Below are 9,018 nucleotides of genomic sequence, written 5' to 3' on the forward strand. Positions count from 1 at the left end.
TATTCGTTCGATATTTTGATGAGATGTATGTTGTATCTCCTCTAGTGGTGCTATGTGAACGTCGACTACATGGCACTTCACCATGATTTGGGCCTAGAAGAAGGAATTGGGAAGTAATAAGTAGATTATGGGTTGCTAGAGTGACAGAAGTTTAAACCCTAGTTTATGCGTTGCTTCGTAAGGGGCAGATTTGAATCCATATATTTCATGCTATGGTTAGGTTTACCTTAATTCTTATTTCGTAGTTGCGGATGCTTGCGATATGGGTTAATCATAAGTGGGAGGCTTGTCCAAGGAAGGGCAGCACCCAAGCACCGGTCTACCCACATATCAAATTATCAAAGTAACGAACGTGAATCATATGAGCATGATGAAAACTAGCTTGACAATAATTCCCATGTGTCCTCGGGAGCGCTTTGCTTTATATAAGAGTTCGTCCAGGCTTGTCCTTTGCTACAAAAAGGATTGATCCACCTTGCTGCACCTTAGTTACTTTTGTTACTTGTTCCCCGTTATGAATTATCTTATCACAAAACTATCTATTACCGATAATTTCAGTGCTTGCAGAGAATACCATGCCGAGAACCGCTTGTCATTTCCTTCTCCTCCTCATTGGGTTTGACACTCTTGCTTATTTAAAGGACTACTATAGATCCCCTATACTTGTGGGTCATCAAGACTCTTTTCTGGCGCCGTTGTCGGGGAGTGAAGCGGCTTTGGTAAGTGGAATTTTGTAAGGAAACATTTATATAGTGTGTTGAAATTTACTGTCACTTGTTACTATGGAAAATAATCCTTTGAGGCGCTTGTTCGGGGTATCTTCACCTTGACCGGAAGAGCAAAGAGTTGCTCCTCAACCTACTAAACCTACTAAAAATATTTACTTTGAAATTCCTTCAGGTATGATAGAGAAACTGCTAGCTAATCCTTATACAGGAGACGGAACATTACATCCCTATATGCACCTAATCTATGTGGATGAAGTTTGTAGATTATTTAAGATTGTAGGTATGCCTGAAGATCTTGTCAAGAATAAGGTTTTCCCTTTATCTTTGAAGGGAAAGGCTATGTGATGATATTGGATCATGGAACTACAATCGATTGAAATTGGAATTTCATCAGAAGTTTTATCCTATGCATCTGGTTCATCGTGATCGGAAATATATGTAATATAATTTTTGGCCTCGTGAAGGAGAAAGTATCACTCAATCTTGGGGGAGGCTTAAGTCAATGTTATATTCATGCCCCAATCATGAGCTCTCAAGAGAAATTATTATTCAAAAAAATTATGCTCGGCTTTCTCATAATGATCGCTCCATGCTCGATACATCTTGTACTGGTTCTTTTATGATGAAGACTATTGAATTCAAATTGGATTTATTGGAAAGAATTAAACGCAATTCTAAAGATTGGGAACTCGACGAAGGTAAGGAGTGAGGTATAAACCCTAAGTTTGATTGTGTTAAATCTTTTATGGATACCGATGCTTTTCGTGAATTTAGCACCAAATATGGACTTGACTCTGAGATAGTAGCCTCTTTCTGTGAATCATTTGCTACTCATGTTGATCTCCCTAAGGAGAAGTGGCTTAAACATCATCCTCCCGTTCAAGTGAAAGTAGTAGAACCCATTAAAGTTGAAGAAGAAACTATTACTTATAACGTTGATCCTATTGTCCCTACTGCTTATATTGAGAAACCACCTTTCTCTGTTAGAATAACGGATCATGCTAAAGCTTCAACTGTGGTTCGTAAGAGTTATACTAGAACACCTACATCCCCTGAACAAATTAAAGTTGAACCTAGTATTGCTATGGATAAAGATCTCTTGGTCAATAATATTGATGGCATGTTATTTATTTCTGTGATGAAGCTGCTAGAATTGCTAAACCCGATACTAAAGGTAAACATAGACCTGTTGTTGGCATGCATGTTGTTTCTATTAAAATAGGAGATCATTGTTATCATGGCTTATGTGATATGGGTGCTAGTGTGACTGCAATACCTTATACCTTGTTTGAAGAAATTATGAATGATATTGCACCTGCTGAGTAGAAGATATTGATGTTACTATTAAGCTTGCCAATAGAGATATTATTTCACCAGTTGGGGTTGTTAGAGATGTTGAAGTCTTGTGTGGGAAAATTAAATATCCTACTGATTTTCTTGTTCTAGGTTCCCCACAAGATAACTTTTGTCCGATTATATTTGGTAGACCCTTCTTGAATACTATTAATGCTAACATAGACTGCGAGAAAGATATTGTTACTGTTGGTTTAGGGGATATGTCTCATGATTTTAATTTCTCCAAATTTCATAGACAAACCCATGATAAAGAATTTCCTAGTAAGGATGAAATTATTGGTCTTGCTTCTATTGCCGTGCCTCCTAATGATCCTTTAGAACAATATTTGCTAGACCATGAAAATGATATGTTTATGAATGAAAGAAGGGAAATAGATGAAGTATTCTTTAAGCAAGGACCTATTTTGAAACACAACTTGCATGTTGAAATCCTTAGGGATCCTCCTCCACCCAATGGTGATCCTGTGTTTGAGCTTAAACAATTACCTGATACTTTGAAATATGCTTATCTTGATGAAAAGAAGATATATCATGTTATTATTAGTGCTAACCTTTCAGAGCATGAAGAAAATAAATTATTGAAAACTCTGAAGAAGCATCGTGCCACTATTGGATATACTCTTGATGATCTTAAGGGCATTAGTCCCACTCTATGTCAGCACAAAATAAAATTGGAAAAAGATGCTAAACCAGTTGTTGATCATCAACGACGGTTAAATCCTAAGATGAAAGAAGTGGTAACAAATGAAATACTAAAGCTTCTGGAGGCAGGTATAATTTATCATATTGCTGATAGTCAGTGGGTAAGTCTCGTTCATTATGTCCCTAAGAACGGAGGTATTACTGGTGTTCCTAATGACAAGAATGAATTGATCCCACAAAGAATTGTTACAGGTTATAGAATGGTAATTTATTTCCGCAAATTAAATAAAGCTACTAGAAAAGATCATTACCCTCTACCCTTTATTGATCAAATGCTAGAAAGACTATTCAAACATACACATTTTTGCTTCCTAGATGGTTATTCTGGTTTCTCTCAAATACCTGTTTCAAAAGATGATCAGGAAAAGATCACTTTTACTTGCCCTTTCGATACCTTTGCCTATAGACGTATGCCTTTTGGTATATGCAATGCACCTGCTACCTTTCAAAGATGTATGATCGCTATATTCTCTGACTTTTGTGAAAGGATTGTTGAGGTTTTCATGGATGATTTCTCCAATTACGGAACTTCTTTTGATGATTGCTAAAGCAACCTTGACAGAGTTATGCAGAGATGTGAAGAAACTAATCTTGTTTTGAATTGGGAGAAGTGCCACTTTATGGTTAATGAAGGTATTGTCTTGGGGCATAAAATTTCTGAAAGGGATATTGAAGTTGATAAAGCTAAAGTAGATGCTATTGAAAAGATGTCGTGTCCTAAAGACATCAAAGGTATAAGAAGTTTCCTTGGTCATATTGGTTTCTATAGGAGGTTGACTTCTCTAAAATTTCTAGGCCTCTCACTAATCTCTTGCAAAAAGATATTCCTTTTTTTATGATGATTGTGTAGAAGCATTTGAAATACTTAAGAAAGCCTTGATTTCTGCACCTATTGTTCTGCCACCTGATTATATTGTGATGCTAGTGATTATGCTGTTCGTGCTGTTATATTCCATTTTTCATCATGCTTTTATATTGATATTTATTGCATTATGGGTTGTTATTATACATTATATCACAATACTTATGACTTTTCTCTCTTATTTTATAAGGTTTACATAAAGAGGGAGAATGCCGGCAGCTGGAATTCTGGACTGGAAAAGGAGCAAATATTAGAGACTATTCTGCACAACTCCAAAAGTCCTGAAACTTCACGAAGATCAGTTTTGGAATAAATAAAAAATATTGGGTGAAGCAAGCACCAGAGGGGGGCCACCAGCCAGCCACAAGGGTGGAGGGCACACCCTGCCCCCTGGGCGCGCCCCCCTATTTTGTGGGCCCCTAGCAGGCCCCTAATGCCCATCTTCTGCTATATGGTGTCTTTTGCCCTAGAAAAAATCATAGAGAAGCTTTTGGGCCAAAGAGCCGCCGTCTCGAGGAGGAACCTGGGCAGGACCAATCTAGGGCTCCGGTGGAGCTATTCTGCCGAGGAAACATCCCTCCGGGAGGGGGAAATCACTGCCATCGTCATCACCATCGATCCTATCATCGAGAGGGGGTGAATCTCCATCAACATCTTCACCAGCACCATCTCCTCTCGAACCCTAGTTCATCTCTCGTATCCGATCTTTGTCTTAAAACCTCAGATTGGTACATGTGGGTTGCTAGTAGTGTTGATTACTCCTTGTAGTTGATGCTAGTTGGTTTATTCAGTGGAAGATCATATGTTCAGATCCTTAATATTAATCAATACTCCTCTGATTATGAACACGAATATGCTTTGTGAGTAGTTATGTTTGTTCCTCGGGACATGGGAGAAGTCTTGTTATAAGTAATCATGTGAATTTAGTATTCGTTCGATATTTTGATGAGATGTATGTTGTCTCTCCTCTAGTGGTGCTATGTGAACATCGACTACATGAAACTTCACCATGATTTGGGCCTAGAGGAAGGCATTGGGAAGTAATAAGTAGATGATGGGTTGCTAGAGTGACAGAAGCTTAAACCCTAGTTTATGCATTGCTTCGTAAGCGGCTGATTTGGATCCATATGTTTCATGCTATGGTTAGGTTTACCTTAATTCTTCTTTCGTAGTTACGGATGCTTGCGAGAGGGGTTAATCATAAGTGGGAGGCTTGTCCAAGGAAGGGCATCACCCAAGCATCTGTCCACCCACATATCAAATTATCAAAGTAACGAATGTGAATAATATGAGCATGATGAAAACTAGCTTGACAGTAATTCCCATGTGTCCTCGGGAGCGCTTTGCTTTCGTCCAAGCTTGTACTTTGCTAAAAAAGGATTGGGCCACCTTGCTGCACCTTAGTTACTTTTGTTACTTGTTACCCGTTATGAATTATCTTAACACAAAACTATCTGTTACCGATAATTTCAGTGCTTGCAGAGAATACCTTGCTGAAAACCGCTTGTCATTTCCTTGTGCTCCTTGTTGGGTTCGACACTCTTACTTATCGATAGGACTACGATAGATCTCGTATACTTGTGGGTCATCAGGGTATTAAATAGCATAATGGATCTGAACATATAATCTTCCACCAAATAAACCATATAGTAATCAACTACAAGATGTAATCAACACTACTAGTCACCCACAGGTACCAATCCGAGGTTCCGGTACAAATATTGAACACAAGAGACGAACTAGGGTTTGAGAGGAGATGTTGTTGTTGAAGATGTTGATGAAGATTTCCCTCCCAAAGATGAGAGGGTTGTTGGTGATGACGATGGCTTTTGTTTACCCCTCCGGGAGGGAAGTTCCCCCGGCGGAATCGCTTCGCCGGAGGGCAAAAGTGCTCCTGCCCAAGTTCCGCCTCGAGATGGTGGCGCTCCATCCCGAAAGTCCTCCCCTTATTTTTTTTCTAGGTCAAAATGACCTATATACCAGAAGATGGGCACCGGAGGTGGACTGGGCTGAGCACAACCCACCAGGGCACGCCTGGGGGCCTGGCATGCCCTGGTGTCTTGTGCTCACCAGGTGGCCCCCTCCGGTAGTTCTTTTCTCCAATATTTATTAAGTATTCCAAAAGAATTCTTTGTAAATTTTCAGCTCATTTGGAGACGTGCGGAATAGGTATCTCTGATATATCTTTTTTAGGTCCAGAATTCCAGTTGTCAGCATTCTCCCCCTTTTGTGCAAACCTTGCATATTATGAGAGAAAATGAATTAGAATTACTCCCAAAAGCATTATTATGGATAAAAACATTATAAATAACAGTAGGAAATCATGATGCAAAATGGACGTATCAGCCTCCCCACCTTTATATAGGTGTGGAGGGGGCTAGAGGCTTGCCCTCCAAGGCCCTAGGGTCATTGGCCAAAGGGGGAGGAAGGAAATCCCTCCTTTCCTTCCCCACCGATCGCAATCCCCCCTTTTAAGGATCCTGATGTTACCCTTTGGGATATGCTACTATTCCTTTTAAGGGAGGGTCTTGGTGCGCCTAGACCAGGGTTATGAGGACTTTCCCCACTACCCACGTTCATGTGGGTCCCCCATGCAGGTGGGCCCACTCCGAAACCTTCTAGAACCTTCCCGGCACAATACCGAAAAAACTCAAAGTTTTTCTGAAACCCCGATAACAACTTTCCATATATGAATCTTTACCTTCGGACTATTTCGAAGCTCCTCGTGATGTCCCAGATCCCATCTAGGACTCCGAACAATCTTTAAACTTTCCACTATTAATATCTCAATACTACCCTAGCGCTACCGAACGTTAAGCGTGCGACCCTACGGATTCGGGAATATGCATACATGACCGAGACTCCTCTCCGATCAATAACCAGTAGCGGGACCGGGATGCCCATATTGGTTCCTACATATTCAACGAAGATCTTTATCGGTTGAACCACGATGTCAAGGATTCAGTCAATCCCGTATGCACTTCCCTTTGTCCGGTGATATGTTACTTGCCCGAGATTCGATCATAGATATATCCATACCTAGTTCAATCTCGTTACCAGCAAGTCTCTTTACTTGTTCTGTAATACAAGATCCTGTGGCTAAATCTTTATTCACATTGCTTGCAAGCTCATTGTGATGTTGTATTACCGAGTGGGCCTTGAGATACCTCTCCATCATACGGAGTGACAAATCCCAGTCTTGGTCCATTCCAACTCAACAGACACCCTCGGAGATACTTGTAGAGCATCTTTATAGTCACCCAGTTACGTGATACGTCTCCAATGTATCTACTTTTCCAAACACTTTTGCCCTTGTTTGGGACTCTAACTTGCATGATTTAAATGGAACTAACCCAGACTGACGCTGTTTTCAGCAGAATTGCCATGGTGTTATTTTTGTGCAGAAATAAAAGTTCTTGGAATGACCTGAAAATCCACGGAGACATGTTTTGGAATTAATAAAAAATATTGGCGAAAGAATCAGCATAAGGGGGCCCACACCCTGTCCACGAGGGTGCACGGCGCGCCCACCCCCCGGGGTGCACCCCCTGCCTCGTGGGCCCCCTGGACCTCCACCGACCTCAACTCCAACTCCATATATTCACGTTTAAGGAGGAAAAAACCAGAGAGAAGGATTCATCATGTTTTACGATACAGAGCCGCCGCCAAGCCCTAATCTTCCTCGGGAGGGCTGATTTGGAGTCCGTTCGGGGCTCCGGAGAGGGGAATCCGTCGCCATCATCATCATCAACCATCCTCCATCACCAATTTCATGATACTCACCGTCGTGCGTGAGTAATCCCATTGTAGGCTTGCTGGACGGTGATGGGTTGGATGAGATTTATCATGTAATCAAGGTAGTTTTGTTAGGGTTTGGTCCCTAGTATCCATTATGTTCTAAGATTGATGTTGCTATGACTTTTCCATGCTTAATGCTTGTCACTATGGCCCGAGTGCCATGATTTCAGATCTGAACCTATTATGTTTTCATGAATATATGTGAGTTCTTGATCCTATCTTGCAAGTCAATAGTCACCTACTATGTGTTATGATCTGGCAACCCCGAAGTGACAATAATCGGGACCACTCCTGGTGATGACCATAGTTTGAGGAGTTCATGTATTCACTAAGTGCTAATGCTTTGGTCCGGTAGTCTATTAAAAGGAGGCCTTAATATCCCTTAGTTTCCAATAGGACCTCGCTGCCACGGGAGGGTAGGACAAAATATGCCATGCAAGTTCTGTCCCATAAGCACGTATGACTATATTCGGAATACATGCCTACATTACATTGATGAACTGGAGCTAGTTCTGTGTCACCCTATGTTATAACTGTTGCATGATGAATTGCGTTCGACATAATGATCCATCATTGATCCATTGCCTACGAGCTTTTCACATATTGATCTTTGCTTAGTTACTTCTCCGTTGCCACTGTTACGATTGCTACAAAACTGCTACTGTTACTTTTGCCACCATTACCCTTACTACCATACTACTTTGCTACTAAACACTTTGCTGCAGATATTAAGTCTTTCAGGTGTGGTTGAATTGACAACTCAGCTGCTAATACTTGAGAATATTCTTTGGCTCCCCTTGTGTTGAATCAATAAATTTGGGTTGAATACTCTACCCTTGAAAACTGTTGGGATCCCCTATACTTGTGGGTTATCAAGACTCTTTTCTGGCGCTGTTACCAGGGAGCATAACTCTATGAGTCACTTGGGATTTATATCTGTTGCTCACTATGAGGAACTTGAAAGACGAAAGAACCAAGATTTTCCCCTCAACTACGAGGGGAGGTAAGGAACTGCCATCTAGCTCTGCACTTGATTCACCTTTTGTTATGAGTAAATTTTCGACACCTACACCTACACCTGCTATTGATTCCGATATGTCGCACGTTATTGATGATGTCACTTATGCTATGCATGATGCTTATGATGATAGTACTTCTTTGCTTGATAATACTGTGCCATTAGGTGAATTTCAAGATGAACAACTTGCTAGGGTTAGAGAGAATGAAATTATTGAAACTGATAATATTGATGAAAGTGATGATGAAGATTCTCCCCCTAGATATGAATTGCCTGTTGTGCCTGAGGGTTATGTTATGGATGAAGAAGCTGTTAGAGACTTTCTTGCTTGCAATGATAGATATGATCTTAAGAAACTGTTAGCCAAGCTGAAAGAAAAGTCTCTGAATGCTAGAATGAAATATGACCCTGCTTTTGCTACTTCACCTATCTGTGTTACTGATAAGGATTATGAGTTCTCTGTCGATCCTAAGTTAATCACTTTGGTTGAATGTGATCATTTCTATGGCTATGAATCTGAAACTGTTCTGGCACATCTTACTAAATTGAATGAT

The sequence above is a fragment of the Triticum aestivum genome, chromosome 3B (assembly GCF_018294505.1).
Source record: "Triticum aestivum cultivar Chinese Spring chromosome 3B, IWGSC CS RefSeq v2.1, whole genome shotgun sequence".
Taxonomy (NCBI): domain Eukaryota; kingdom Viridiplantae; phylum Streptophyta; class Magnoliopsida; order Poales; family Poaceae; genus Triticum; species Triticum aestivum.